The sequence below is a fragment of the Piliocolobus tephrosceles genome, chromosome 16, assembly GCF_002776525.5.
Source record: "Piliocolobus tephrosceles isolate RC106 chromosome 16, ASM277652v3, whole genome shotgun sequence".
NCBI classification, from domain to species: domain Eukaryota; kingdom Metazoa; phylum Chordata; class Mammalia; order Primates; family Cercopithecidae; genus Piliocolobus; species Piliocolobus tephrosceles.
Window position 1 is genome coordinate 71,723,155 of NC_045449.1, and position 15,948 is coordinate 71,739,102.

At 40.0% G+C, this 15,948-nt stretch overlaps 1 protein-coding gene across 1 annotated transcript in view; it reads left to right on the plus strand.

The window, feature by feature from the left end:
- The first annotated feature begins 8 nt into the window (after positions 1 to 8).
- TNRC6C (trinucleotide repeat containing adaptor 6C) overlaps positions 9 to 15,948 on the plus strand; it is a 153,301-nt gene continuing 137,361 nt past the window's right edge. The window contains exon 1 of the mRNA XM_023211692.3: positions 9 to 120. The gene's annotated coding sequence lies outside the window, so the exon portion shown is untranslated. The remainder of the gene's footprint in view (positions 121 to 15,948) is intronic.

Sequence of the window (15,948 nt, forward strand, 5' to 3'; positions counted from 1 at the left end):
CCCCCGCCGCCCGCGCACCCACGAGGCCCCTGGGCGGTTGTTCGTGTCGCCGCCGCCGCCAGGCCCGCGCCGCCGGAGCCCCGCGGAGCCGCCGCCGCCGCCGCCGGGGACGGAGCCCAGGTGAGCGCGGCCGTTCGCCCGCTCCTCGCCGCCGCCGCAACTTTGCCCGGAGGTTCGCGGGCCCTTTGTTCGGCCGAGCCGAGCCGGGGCGGGCGCTGGCCCCGAGCGACCCGCGTGCGGCCCCGGGCCCCGGGCCGGCGGGGTTTGGAGGGGAGCGGCGGGAAGCGGCCGGGGCCAGGGCGCGTGTATGCGAGTGTGAGACAGGGCTGTGCAGACGCCTGGTGTGCATCACAATCAAACGGGAGTGGAATGGAGGGCTGAAGATGGTTGTGCCCCCTCCCTTTTAAAACTCATGCAGCGGTGAAATTCGGTTCTCTCCGGGCAGCCACCCGCAGATTTTGCATTGGTGATGGCAGGCGCGAACCCGCCGCATTTTGGTGTAGGAGCCTGGTACTGTTGTTTGGGGGAAGAGCAAAACCCGGGGCGCGCTGCGGGTGGGCGGAGAAGGACCCCTGGGCGCTCTGCGGGTCTGAAATCAGGTGGATTTTCTAACGGTGCTGCGACTGCCGAGTAATGCGTATGAGGAAAACGAGCCGTACAACATCTGTCCTGTTATCAGATAACGTAACCCGAGCGCCTCGTTGCCACCTCTGCTTTAAGCGGTGCCTCCTTTGCGCCTTTACCTTGAGGACGAGATTTAATTGATTCGTAGCTATAAAAATGTGCAGATGTGGATGTGGGGGTTCCCTGCGTGTTCACCTGGGGAAGAAATAACTGGCATGCATGTTACACGGAGCTTTGGGGATCTTAGCAAAAATGAAGGCTTGCTGCTTGGATGTTGTGCCGATAGGTAGAGGAGAAGGAGCCGCTAGATCGTGGCTGCGCCTATTGCATTCGAAGGCATTTGACGGGATTGGTGATTCTGCACGTAATTAGTGGAGTTGTCTCAAACCTTTGCCTCCGCCAAATGAAACCTCCATTTGAGTGGTCCGCTCGGTTATTTCTAGGCGTGAACTGCGGATTCTAAACTCAAAATGGTGCTCTGTAGATGTCCAACTTCAACGTCTTTAAGGAGTTGCAAGTTGGAGCCTTCTGACTGGGTTAATCCATTGTGTAGTCGAGGTTCGATTTTTGTCGAGTGTCTGGGGTTCACGTTGATGTACTTCGGCCAGTACAAGGTAGCCAATTTATGGTGATCGCTGTGAGAGCCCCGCACGTCCCTGAATGTAATTTGACCCTGCGTAAGGCTTATTTCCTGCGAGGGATTTCCTACAGTTAGAATTGAATATGCGAATGAGTTGAGACCCTGGAAACCTGGCTTGAGTGTTTTCAGAGGACAGTGGTAGCTGGTTGAAATGTGTAGGGGGTGCTGGAAATCATATTCATAGATTCCAGATTTCCTTCGGTACTGTGTGAAAGAATAAATGATAAAACTTAGCCCCAGGCCAGATGAACTTGGTTAGTAGAGGGCACCTTGAAGAAATTTACATTGTTCCAGAACAACAGAGGTGGCAGGTCTTTTAACATTTTTCACTGTGGCACCCCAAGATGCTTTGTTGGGGAAAATAATGCAAAACAAGGTTTTTAAAATGACCAGTTATATTGTCGGAATTAATTTTGTGTGTATTAATAGAACAGTCATGATGTGAACATCATTTACTTTATTTACCTATACTGAAAGTTTTTTTTTCTACAGAAGGTATTTAATATTTATTTTCGTAATAATAGACATTATTGGAATCTGTTTTTCATACAGATTACTCATGACCTGACCATAGGCATAGTCAGGCCATGAGAAATTGATAGCTCAGAAAATGGTAAAAGTAAACACACACACACATTCGTTTTTATTATAAGGATCTGATTTTAAAAGCTTGTTTGTAACTCTTCTGTGTTTCTTGTCCAAAACAAAGACCTTGCTGACTTTACCTCGGTTTTACTGGTTTTTTTACTTTTTTTTTTTTTTTTTAGTGCAGTGGCACGATCTCGGCTCACTGCCACCTCCGTCTCACGGGTTCAAGCGATTCTCCTGCCTCAGCCTCCCGAGTAGCAGGGATTACAGGCGCCCGCCGCCACACCCGGCTAATTTTTGTATTTTTAGTAAGAGACGAGGTTTCGCCATGTTGGCCAGGCTGGTCTCAAACTCCAGACCTCAGGTGATCCGCCTGTTTCGGCCTCCCAAAGTTCTGGGATTACAGGCGTGAGCCACCGCGCTCTACCGTTTTTACTTTTAAGGTATGAAATTAAATATGGTTGAAACGAGACTGTCATAAGGTTTAATCTTAATTTCATTTTGGATTCTGCTATTTAAATATTCTGGTAGTAACCTGGAGTATATGTAAATGTTGATTTTAGATTTTCGTCCTCACAGTGTTTATTGCGGGGTTTTGTTTTGTTTTCTTTTTTTTCAAGTAACATATGTCTTAACACTAACAGATTATTTTGTAACAGGTTTACATTTGTATTTAGTTGGCTCAGGAACTTTGGAGTAAATAGTTGCCTTTAGAATGCTGATTGTGAAGGTAAAGTGGAATGAACTGTTTCATTTGACATTCAATGATTAAAAAATAACTAAGTCGTACAGAGGATATATGAAACTAAATACAGTATTTTTCATCACTGCTACTGCCACCTTTTTGTTAAACAGCTGGCTTTCCTGAGATAAATTTGTGCTTTTCCAAATGCTGTCATCTGGCTTACTTCCAAAACCAAGCCAGAGGAGGAGGGAGGTCAGGACTGGAGTAGGGCAGCTCTTCTCCTTAGTGAAGGGAGCTTTCATTTGGAAAGAAATGGAAGACACAGTTCCTGCAGTACTGGCTGGGAATGAGGTATTTGCATCACCTCTCCATCCCCAAGTGAAGAGGATGAGGTCTTGATTGTAACTTAGTCTTGCTTGACCCAGGAATGCGATGCTAGCTTGACATTTTTTTAAAAAGACTACTGATGAAAGTTAGTTTATTGTTTGATTTGAGTATGTAGAGTATCTTTGGCATGGTAGAAGGTCACCAACAACCTTTTAAGATTGAAGAACCATTTTAAAGACTATTTGGGGGTCTTTTTGGCCTTCCCCAGTAGGAATTGGAACATTAGATTGCATGCTTATGCTTTGGATGACTGTTTATCATTCAGTGAGGGTTTATTGTGCAAAGGTGATACTTGAGATTTTATAAGAAAGAAAATCGTTTGGCTGTGAACTCTAGGCTGTCCCATATACCAAAGTAAAACATATGAGACAATTAAGATTTGGGGATAGAGCACGCAAAGATTACCAAGAGCAACTGAACCCGGTGGAGAAGGCACAAGAAATGGAGAGAAGGAGACAAGGACAGATTTATAGACGTCCTTGGAACTGGGAGAAGAATAGGTTGAGGGAGCGGGAGGCAGAGTCCTGAACAGACAGAGCGTGAAAGGGTCTGTATAAGCCGGGAAGAACCAGGTAACTTTGTCTGTTTTGTTTTTAATCTTTCATTGAAATTGTTTTGGCTTCTGTCTCATACTTTTAAGACAATTGGGTTTTTTACCTTTTCTCCAGCTCTATCTCAGGGAGTCTTCAGATATTTTAGGTGAGAAGTAAGGAAATATTTTGAAGTGTTGGTGACACAGTCTTTAGTCTCTCTTGCATGACAACTGGTTTCACAGTGAAGGTGACTGGATTTCAGTTACTTAAGATTCTTAACATCTTAATATTTTGTTTGAAGATGTTAAAGATTTGAGCGGGGACAGCAAAATGTCGGGTGATAAGTGGCTCATATTTTGTGGGGAGTAGATTGTACAGATTTTCTTACTTTTACTCAGTCTACTACTCTCCAAATTTATACAAATGAGTTTTTAAATAATTGTGTGGTCATGAGGAGAGCATTCTGTACAAAATGATATACAATAAGCTTTCTTTAAGTAGACTTTAATGCAATAGAGTTCATTTATAAATTTTCAGCTTATACGTAACTTTTTAGGAATATAATTACTTAAAAATGTAAAGGTTACTTGTCAGAAATAACTATAAACCTTGTGCAGAAAGTGTATATCTGAAATTGAAGCTGAGAAATGTATAATCTTAACCAGTGAAATTGTTTGAATAACCTGATTAAAATAATGGTACAGTTTCCTGTTGTACAGATTGTGCATTTGAAATGTTAATTTATTTAATGAAAAGTAAATTATATAATTTTTAAAAATCTCCACCTGGGATATAACAAGGTTTTACATGTTTAAAATATGCTGAAAATCCATACTCTTTGTTCCATTTTTGGAGTTTTACTAAAAATTAATTCTTTTCTTAGCCTTAGATGTTTTCAGAGAATGAAGAAGCTATTGCAGGGATGGAGAGCTGTTTGTTAAGAATGCATTCCTCCTCTGTAGCCCTCAAAAGACTATGGAGCTGTGTGCAGAGCTAGACAATCTGGGCATCCAGCCATAAAACATCACTGCTGTAGCACAGATAGTTGTTCGCACTCTCCTGAGCCCTCTGTGGCTGCAAACCACAACAGAAGGAATGGTCTTGGGAAAGCAACGCTCACTGTTATTTTGAACTCTTAATATTCTCTGTGTCTCTCTGAGTTCCAGCTATGCATTGGGACTTTGGTTTTCTAAAATATAGTAGTGATTAAGGTTGAGCAGTAATATAGCTTCTTAAGTATATGCCTCTTGTAAGCCAGTGGATTTAAGTGTTTGCTCTAGGAAATAAGGGATGTCCAGGAAATAAGAGTTGTCTGTCCCACCATCTTCCTCTTTATTTGCCTCTTTGTTGCAATATTTCTTTTCTGTTGGAGAACCGTATAATCATTGGGCCACACACAGTGCACATGGCCCAGAGAGTCATCTCGAATCTTCAGCTATCTTGTGGGATGGATTGGTCTAACGTGGCCCGGTTTCCACTTCCTCATGAACCTTTTTGGCATAACAGATTTTTAATTTTTTGCACAAAAATGAAAGTGTGACTGGCATCTATTTGTATAAATCCAAATGGTTTACTCTGAAGACTCTCTGTTTTCCTTCTTCAGACCATTTTAGAAATTAATACTCTATTGTATCCTTATAACATCCTTCTCTGAAGGATTGAACTGCCAACCTATAGTAACACAATATCAAGTCGAATTATTCTCAGCAGTTGGATAACTCTTGTTTGTGGTTGAGTCCTTTACTAATGTGCAGACTGTCTTTTGACGTGGCTGATACCAGATGCAGGTGGTTATTGGGAATATGTGCTTTGTTTGATTCATTTTATGTGTCTTCTAGCTTATTAAGAATAAGATCTCTCACAGCTAAAATCAAGTGCTTGGTTTGAGCCTGGCAAAGATACTGTTTACTTTTTTATTCCCAAAGATCATTTCTTTTTAATTACTCTTTTAGGAAGCAGGGAAAATCTAAGTTAAAGTAGCAACTGGGAATTAAACTAAGATCTGAAACTGGGAAATGGCAGTGCAGGCACAGGTATCACCTTTCCAACCATTGTTGCTGTGAGATGATGTGGACAGCGGTTATTTAGAAGTTACAATTGAGGGGAGGGAGATGCACAAGTATTTTTTCTCATATTTCATATAAAATATGAAGTGCAGAGTGAGAGGCCCAGAGTGTAGGGAGGGAGTTTAACAGGCTTTGTTCTTCAAGGGACTACGGTTGATGTCTTAAACAGGGGTTTTTTTTGGTAGGGAGGCACAGTAAGGGAAGAAGGTGATGGATTTCTGGGAACAAGTACATTTGAGTCACTGAGGACAATTGGGAATTGTGAGGTGGGAACAGACGAGGTTAGAAAGCATCCTTAGGTAACCAGATCTCCATTTAAAACTGATCTGAGCATTTATGATGTGATTTTGTGCCAAGGACATGAGTTTATCTTATTTAATCCTCACAACACTTCTGTGAAGTGGTTGCTTTTAACATTCCCATTTTACAGATGAGCAAAGGCAGTAATTTCCACAAGATTCTATAGCTTGTAGGAGATGAAGCCAGAATTTAAACTCAGTACACTTCAAAGCCCTCACATATGGAAAAAGCTTGGATTTTTTAATAGCTTCTTAATTAGTCTCTTCCTCTGCTCTGTGTCCTACCATCCAGCTGCCAGTATTAACTGACTGCCTTCTGAGCACTTCGTGTGTAAGATCTCATTCATTCCTCCTCAGCAGCTTCTAAGTTAGGAACTGTGATTATATTCACTTTATAGATGGAAGCTGAAGCTGATGGAAGTTGAATAATTCGCCCAAAATCAGAGCCTTAATAAATGTGTCTAGGTCCTTGGAAGCCGGAGCCTGAGCTCTTTATCATTCCGCTGTGCTGCCTTCTGAAGCCTGAGCCTGGTGACATCATTCCTTCCACAAAACCTTTATGCCTCTGTGTGCAGCGGCCACAGGGGAAGGACACGGACTTCTTCCTGCCCTCCCGGAGCTCTCTTGCTAGTATAGTGAGAGAAATGGGCACCAAACACATTGTTAAAAAAAAAGGGAGAGAGCAATACATGTGAAGAAAGGCACGTGCACATATTAAAAAGTTAACAAAAATCTAAGGTAATATATCATTATATAGCCGTATACTGTATCTCCTCTCTTAAGGATGCATGTCAAAATTTTGGATGCTCTGAGAAGTCCAGCAGCAAAAGAAATATGTTTACTTTTATTGGCCCAGTATTTCCCAAACTTATGTGGCCCTTGAACATTGTTTTCCCTGCATACCACTTTTTAGTTCAGTGGGACTGACTTTTCACAAATTAGGAAAGGAAGAGTGCCTGGTCATCCCCAGAGAGGGCCTGTGGGCTAGAGTGGTTAGGCAAGATTTCACTTGAAATGAGTTCTGAAAGGCCGGCAGAGTTTGGTTGGATGAAAGGGATATTCTACAAGGAGATGAATGGGCAAGCCACGTTTGGGAATATTTTGTAAAGTGCGAAACATAACGGCTGAGACATAGTAGGGACGGGATATAGTTATTGACTAGATGAGTGCAGAGGCCTAGCTGTAAATGGAGGTTCTGTTTTGGCAGTAAGGTTTAGAAGGGACTCTATCAGGTAGAACCGCTAGTTGTTGGCTTCTTAGGAACTGTTGGTGGCTGTTGGTGGGCATGACATGAATCAGCTGTTGGATTAGAATCTTCCTTGAGCAGAGATACAGTGTTAAAACCGTGACTGTTGTAGCTATCTGTGTAAGGTGATGCCCACATATTGGTAGGGTCAAACTGGAAAGGTGTTACAAAGAATCAGCAGGATAAAATAATACAAAATGATTGATGTGGGTTGTTGGAAAGGATGAGTTCTAGAAGCCATGTGGTACTTACTGCTCTTCCTAGTATCTGCCACAGAATCTTTAAATTAATAAAGAAGCTAATATTAAGATATTCAGTTAAATACACATAGTACATTCTTTTTAGATGCTGATGAGGAAAGATGACACACAAGATAGTAGTTTTAGGCAAGTTTATTGTATGAGGTTGTGTTCTGCAGCAGAGATTTGACTCACAGCATAAATCCAAGTATGTAATGAGCCATGTAATAATAGGTTCTGCTGTTAATTATGGTGAATACTCTCAATGAAATCAGATTTTCTTAGTGCCATACCCATAAAAAAAATTCTTGACCTAGATCTTATATAACAGTCTCAGGTATATAGTAAATTTTATGCATATGGAATGTTGACAGAAAAGAAGAGAAAACAAAAATCTTTAATGTTTCAAGGAAACATAAGATCAAATTATTACATAAATAGATTAGCAACATTAGTAATTGTGTTGAAGTTACTAGAATTTTTAAATTTTAGATAAACTTAAGAGATTCCTTAAGCTTAAGGAATAATAGATTCTTTTTTACTCTTGTAGAGTGGGAAAACTTTAAAACAGATAAAAATAGTTTTTATTTTTATAAAATAAAAATGAATGAGGATCTTAGCCACTGTTGGACTTTTGTGTATATGCAGTATTGCATTTAATTGAGCATGGTTATTTTTCTTTTTTATCAACTTTACACTTTAAATTTCAGCACAGTTCCTTGCAGATTAATGCTTTGCAAAAAAAAAAATTCGTTATTATGATAATTTCTTTAGATTTGAGTTACTTATTAGCAGGGATAATAACATGTTCATCTTTGTAATCCCTATATCATCTATAGTATTTTGAAGATACTTAGATAAGAATTTTTGAGTCATCTGTTTCTTCAGAGAGATTGCTTCCACAAGTCATGGGGGTGGAGAGAGAAGATTGATAATTGAACACTTTTCTTCGGTTTTTAATCTTTTAGGATAATAATCAACTGTGTTTTCAACTAGTCAGCCCAGTACGTGGGGCTGTATCTGCAGATTTGAAGGGAGTTGGGAAGCTGACGGTCATGAGGAACTGTTATCCTAGGGGCTCCCTGCACTACTGTTTTCTATAGGGTACCTGAAGAAATGGCCAGTTCCTTTTCCTGAGGCTCCTGGTCACTGCTAGTCAGTGCCACTGACCACATCATGAAAAAACAGTGTGTGACGTTTCTTCCATAAGAAGAAATTAAAACTGTAGGTATGATAGATCATTACAAAATTATTCCTGGCTTGTCTTTCGCAGATTTGATGATGGTCTTTAGATACCAGCCCATTGGAAAAATGAGTATTATGACTAATGAGATCACTCTGGCCAAGCCAGAATATCTGGTTAGCATTATTCTGGATAGACTTATATTCTGCCCGCTACTTTAGGGAATGCTGTCTGGAAATAAGAGGATTTTTAAAAAGAGATTGTCAATATTCTTTTTCTTGAAATCAATTTATGTTTATGCATAATTTCAGTACTCCCTTAAAGGTTACTTTATAAAAATTTGAGATGTCGTTATTATTTATTTATTTATTTTGAGATGGACCCTTGCTCTGTTGCCCAGGCTGGAGTGCTGTGGCATGGTCTCAGCTCACTGCAGCCTCCACCTCCCAGGTTCAAGCGATTCTCCTCCCTCAGCCTCCTGAGTAGCCGGGATTGCAGGTGCCTGCCACCACACCCAGCTAATTTTTTGTATTTTTAGTAGAGATGGGGTTTCACCATGTTGGCCAGGCTGGTCTCAAACTCCTGACTTTGTGATTTGCCCATCTCGGCCTCACAAAGCGCTGGGATTACAGGCATGAGCCACCAGGCCTGGCTGAGATGTAGTGAGTTGTCGTTGTTGTTGTTATTGTTGTTGTTTGAGATGCAGTCTTGTTCTGTCACCCAGGCTGGAGTGCAGTGCCGTGATCTCAGCTCACTGCAACCTCTGCCTCCTGGGTTCAAGCAATTCTTCTGCCTCAGCTTCCTGAGTAGCTGGGACTATAGGCGCATGCCACCACACCCAGCTAATTTTTGTATTTTTAGTAGAGAAAGGGTTTCACCATGTTGGCCCGGATGGTCTCTTATCTCCTGACCTCAGGTGTTCCGCCCACCTCGGCCTCCCAAAGTGCTGGGATTATAGGTGTGAGCCACGCGCCTGGCCCGAGATGTAGTTATTTAAATAGCTTATACACATGCCTGTTTAACTTTGGATGGCAGAATTTTGATTAGGTAGATCTTAAGGCTTTAGAAAATGGTTTATTCTGTTTAACTTGTGATTTTCCAACTAAATCTTAAATTATTGAACATGAGTTTCAAAATTCAGCCTTTAGGAACACTCACAAAAGTTCTCATTCGTTTCTCTTACTTTTTATTTGTCTTTCCCACAACCTTTCCCCCTGTTTTTCCACTTGCCTTCCTGAAACTGCACTTCAGAGCTGGGAGTAGAGAGAGACCTGGTTTGAGGCAATAGGGTGAACACAGCGCTCTTTCATTCTGTGTATTGTTGTGACACTAAGCCTGTTAGCATTGAGATACCAGTTCACAGCTGGTGAAAGGATTCCAAACTTCATAGTAGCAGTCGTTTATTGAATGCTTATCATGTGCCAAGTACAGAGCACTTAATATGTTATTTCATTTATTCTCCTTAATAAGAGAACACTGAGGCACTCTGAAGAAGCCAGGTCACCTCATTCCAGTGGCTGTGCTACTCACTGCCCTATTGTACTACCTCATTCAGACTGACTGAGGTAGTACAATTTCCATTATGTTTAAACATCTGAGAGGTCTTTGGGACTTCAGATTTGATCTGTGGCATCTGACCTATAAAGAGAAAGCTAACGTTTATGTGTTTATAAGAATCATTATTTATATTTGAAAAGCCTGGTGTTGTTTTCTCCCTGATTTCTAACTCTTGGCATCTGGAATGCAGTGTAGGCAGGAGTGTGCCTGGGAGACAAGCAGAGATCTCACGGATTCCTTTCTTTTTCCTGCCATAGCAGCAAATTTTCCTTGGAGCACTATTTGAAAATTAACGTTACTGAAAAAATTAAGCCTATTTAAAGGGACTCTAGTTTTGATCTAAGTTACAAAAGGTGAGAAGACAGTTCTGAAAAAAATGTGTCACCTTGGAACTGGAATGCTTTAGTTAATGGGGTAAGCTAGAAGTAAGCTGCCTTTGATAACTCACATAAGAGCAGCATATGAATGGATGATAACTGTCTTTCTTCCATTTAATTCAGCTACTTCCTATTCAATCTCAAATCTCAGTTGGAAAGCAATTTCCCTCACTTGACCCATTTTTCTTCTGCATTATATCTTTCTTCTGGTTCTTCAACACAAAAAGTTTGACGGAATGGAGTGTTGTAAACCCTTAAAGACTTGTAAGCAGATTCAGACACCTGGTTTGGGATAAGCATATTTCATTATTTGGCTTTCTAATTGGAAGGATAACAATTTTACTTCTTTAGGTTTTGTTTTGTTTCTTGGTTCTTTTTGAGACAAGTCTCGCTCTGTTGCCCAGGCTGGAGTGCAGTGGTGGAATCACAGCACATTGTAGCCTCAACCTCTCAGGCTCAAGCAGTCCTCCCACCTCAGCTTCCTGAGTAGCTGGGACCACAGGCATGCACCATCATGCCTGGCTAATTTTTAAAATTGTTTTTGTAAAGACAGGGTCTTCCTGTGTTGCTGGGATTTTAAGTGTGAGCAACCTCACCTGGCTGCCTCTTTACTTTGATATCACAATTTTCAGGAGAGAGATCTGTTAAATGACTGAGATTGGTATAGAGGCATATGGGTATAGACCAAGCTTGCCCAACCTGCGGCCCGGGATAGCTTTGAATGCAGCCCAACACAAATTCGTAAACTTTTTAAAAATACTATTGAGATCTGTGTGTGTGTGTGTGTGTGTGTGTGTGTGTGTGTGTTTTAAGCTCATCAGTTATCATTAATGTTAGTGTATTTTGTGTGTGGCCCAAGACAATTCTTATTCTTCTAGTGTGGCCCAGAGACGTCAAAAGATTGGACACCCCGGTATAAATAAAAGCAGTTAGTCGGCCCAGCCTGGGCAACACAGCAAGACCCTTGTCTTTTAAAACATGAAAAAATTAGGTGAGCATGGTGGCACGTACCTGTAGTCCTAGCTACTCAGGAGGCTGAGGTAGGAGGATCACTTGAGCTCTGGAGTTCAAGGTTACAGTGCGCTATGATCCTGCCACTACATTTTGGCATGGGTGATAGCGAGACCTTGTCTCAAAAACAAAAGAGAAAAAAGTAGGTGGGGGGTATAAAATTCTTGTTCTAGTAACATGGGCAATTTAAAAATGTTACAATTTTGGTAAAGATGTATGAAATAAGCCTCACATATCCATATTGTAAAATGTCTATCTGAGACCCAAGTCTCTTGAATTTTTTCTCTAAATTAATCTATTAGTGGTATCATTAACACATCCATTAGTTACAGGTGTCTTGTGATAACATTTGTTTCACACCTTGGATGATAGAGTGCTTGAATTGGTTTCTGTCTTTGCCAGATCAAATTCTAAATTTCCTAAAATAGCTAACATCAAACCAGTCTCCTTTATGAATCCTTCTCTGACTTCTCTCATGGTAAACTTTCTCTTCTCTGTTCACTCCTTTGGTCATCTCATTCAGTCCTGTGACATTAAATACCACATATACACTGAAGACACCAGCCTAGACTGCTCCCCAGACTCAATATTTGCATATGCAGTTGCCTGTCCCACAACTTGATGACTGTTTAATGGGCATTTCCACTGAACAAATCCAGAACTACACTCCTTTTCTTGCCCCAAAATAACCTCAGGAGGTTATTTTGTCTTCAGTGGTGAATTCTGTCAAACATGGAACTAATACCAAGCCTTCACAAACATTTCCAGAAATTATCATCTGCTCTGCTTGCATTCCTTCCCACTTAATGAAAAGCACTGCCTTCCTTCCAGTTGCTCCGCTCAAAAACTTTGGAGTCCCCAGTGACTTCCCTCTTTCACTCCATGAATTTTTCACTCTAGGAATTTTCACTTTCATCTAAATCAGCTTTTGTCGGCATAAAGTTGTTTATGGTACCTACCTCAGTTGCTGTAAAATCAGCAGTCATGTCCCCTCTTTCATTCCCCCGCCAAAAAAAAGTAAGAGGGAGAGATGGAGTCTTGCTGTGTTGCCCAGGCTGCCCTTGAACTCCTGGGCTTGGGAGATCCTCCCACCTTAACCTCATGAGTAGCTGGGACCGCAGGCACGTGCCACTGCACTCTGCTTGTATGTGTTTTTGGTTCATTTCATTTTAGGTTTATATTACCATTGTTATTCAATGTTATGTGTAGTCAAGGTGATAATAGATTAGCAACAACGGTGCTATTAACAGGTATTATGTCTTGTTTCTCTGCTATGTTTCCAAGAACAAATCTTAACTCATTGAGTCTGTTCAAAATTGACAGTTCTGTAGAGTTTACCGAGGAGAAAACAGAGACCTAAAGAGGCAGTGTGACTTGCCCAAGATAGGTAGTCCTGGGTTCAAACCCAGGTCTTGCAGAAAACTAATTCCGTGCCTTTTGCCATAGGTAAATGAGCAAGGGAAAAGACAATTTGCAAAACAATTTGGTAAACATCTTTAAAATGCATCTTTCTAGTAATCAAAGAAAGAAATTAAATAAACCAGATTAAAAAAGAAACAGTTGAGTAGACTTAAATATGATACTGAGAATGATGAGAAAAGAAATTTATTTAAGTCTCAGATATGGGGAAAAAAAAATTCTTCCCTGCATCTTTTGCTGGTGGCCGTGAAAACAGGTGTAAATACATTCAGGTGGTGAAAATAATAATGCACATCAAAAGAATCAAATACTTTATTACCCTTGGGAGGTTTTTTTTTTTTTTTTAGCATCTGTATTTTAAGGTTTTTTCCCTGATATACATTGAACTGCACATATTTAAAGTATAACATTCGGCTGGGCGCGGTGGCCCAAGCCTGTAATCCCAGCACTTTGGGAGGCCGAGACAGGCCGATCACGAGGTCAGGAGATCGAGACCATCCTGGCTAACATGGTGAAACCCCGTCTCTACTAAAAAATACAAAAAAACTAGGTGGGCGAGGTGGCGGGCGCCTGTAGTCCCAGCTGCTCGGGAGGCTGAGGCAGGAGAGTAGCGTAAACCTGGGAGGCGGAGCTTGCAGTGAGCCGAGATTGCACCACTGCACTCCAGCCTGGGCAACAGAGCAAGACTCCGTCTCAAAAAACAAAAACAACAAAATTTGTCATTCTTGTAGGAAGGTAATCATTTCTTAAATATTATTTAATCAAACCTTTTTCTTTTTTGGGTAAAATCTGATCTTTTGAAAATACTAAATAGCATTGTGATTATGAGACTTTTGGACATCATGTAAGAGTTAAGGTTCAACAACAAAAATGGAAACCACTTTACGGTTGCCATCTTTTACTCTTGCCACCTAAAACTTGAATAAAAACCACCACGATATACTTTTATCATTACTTTATAAAATAAAGGACATTGTCATGCAAAGAAGTAGAAAGGACACCATCTTATAGGAGAATCCTATAAACTGAGTAAATGCATCTTTAGGAAAAATGTAGTTTGTCTTTATTTTTCTCAGTCTGTGGTGTTATAAAATTTTCTCAACTGATCATGGTCTCAAGAGTGAGTTTTCAACTCTGGGCTAGATTTCTAGGAACACCACTTATTAGCTAGGTGACTTTGGGTTAGTTTTTACTTTCTCTGAGTCTTTGTTTGCTCAGCTAGAAGAAATGAATAATAATGTATACTATTACAGGATTATTGTAAGAATTAAATGAGATAACATGTAAGTTTCTCACATTGTAGGCTCATATTGTCTTCCTTATATTCAGCCCTGCATAATCTGTTTCTCACTATCACACATTTGCTCTGTAATTACATTATTTGTGTGTATGTTTCTGTAATTTCAAATAAGTGAGTCAAGTCTAGAGTGGTACTATTTTAACCCTATCATAACATGACTATAGGAATCACTTTGGTATGATTTATAAGGTGGGTGAGGGAGGTTGTTTTGCCCTGAAAACATCTGCAAATGCTGTCATATAAAATTGAGCAAAAGATGTGTGATAGAGATTGAATTTATATTCTTTGTGAAGACTATTAGGATTTGTTCTTGTGATGATCAGATTGTCAGTTCAGTTGACTATATTTCACAGAGTAGCCCCAGTTAGGGTTCCAGAAATGCTTATAAATTTGTCTCCTGTGGTATTAATGTGATGATGTTGGATTCTTCATCGCTGAAGTCAGCTATTCAGGTAAAACTTTATTTGGTAAGATCAGATACCTAAGCAATATGTAGTCACTAAGTCACTTTATAAATAAAACTTGGGGTCGAGCACGTTGGCTCACGCCTGTAATGCCAGCACTTTGGGAGGCCAAGGTGGGTGGATCCCCTGAGGTCAGGAGTTTGAGATCAGCCTAACCAATATGGTGAAACCCCATCTGTACTCAAAATGTAAAAATCAGCTGGGCGTGGTGGCAGGCTCTTGTAATCCATCCCAGCTACTCGGGAGGCTGAGGCGGAGAATCACTTGAATCCAGGTGGTGGAGGTTGCAGTGAGCCAAGATCACACCATTGCACTCCACCTTGGGCGACAAGAGCAAGACTCCATCTCAGGAAAAAAAAAAACAAAAAAACCTGATTTCCCCCCATTTTATAGGTATGCTAAAGAGGAAAAAAATAGAATGCTTAGCATGTTACTACTTATATACAAATTGTATGACTCATTACATGATAAATGTTTCCAGATGGTATTTATTTTATGGTACTTAGACTTTCTAACCTTTATAATGATTACTATATATACATTTCCTTTTCCTACTAGATTATAAACTCCTTGAAAGCAGGATTCGTGTTTAGTTTATCTTTTCATAAAACTTAGCTATGTGTATTGATTTATGCATATGCATTTAGTAAATATAGCTTGATTAAATAACTAAATCTTCATATGTAGTAATTTCTATTTTGACTTCTGCTGTTTATCAATTGTCTCTTCAAAGTTTGATGAGATAGGAGTGATGGGGAAAATATGAAAAGCATTAATGTATCATTTTCACTTCCGCTAGTATCTTTGCTAGACCCCTAATCTCCAGTAGTTGTAAAGCTTTGGGTTATGAGAAGGAACTCCTTGTCTCTGAAATGGTAGATATTTTTTATGATATGTTGCAAAACAAAAAGACAACTTTTTAGTTCAAAAGGAAACCAGCATTTATTAAGCCCTAGCTATGTGCCAGAATAGGAACTTTTAAGGAGTCCCAGATCCCTTTGAGAATTCAGAAAACCTAAATAAAACAAGAAAGACATTTTAATTATAAAAGAATTATCTCCAAAAAGTTTCTTCTCCTTTTCAACCTTTCATGCTTTTAATATTTACTATGTAAATTGCCTAAGAACTTAAAAAGGGGGATAGCTTTTCAATTTATTTTATGAAACTAACATACCAGAGACACGAAAAATGATAGACAAATATCTAACTTTAGATTTTTGTCACATAAGTGTATGTGAGACTCTTAAAATAATTTACCAGAAAGTGTAATTCATCAGTATCATATTTTTTCTTTAAAACCTTTCTTTTTTTTTTTTTTTTTTTTTTTTTT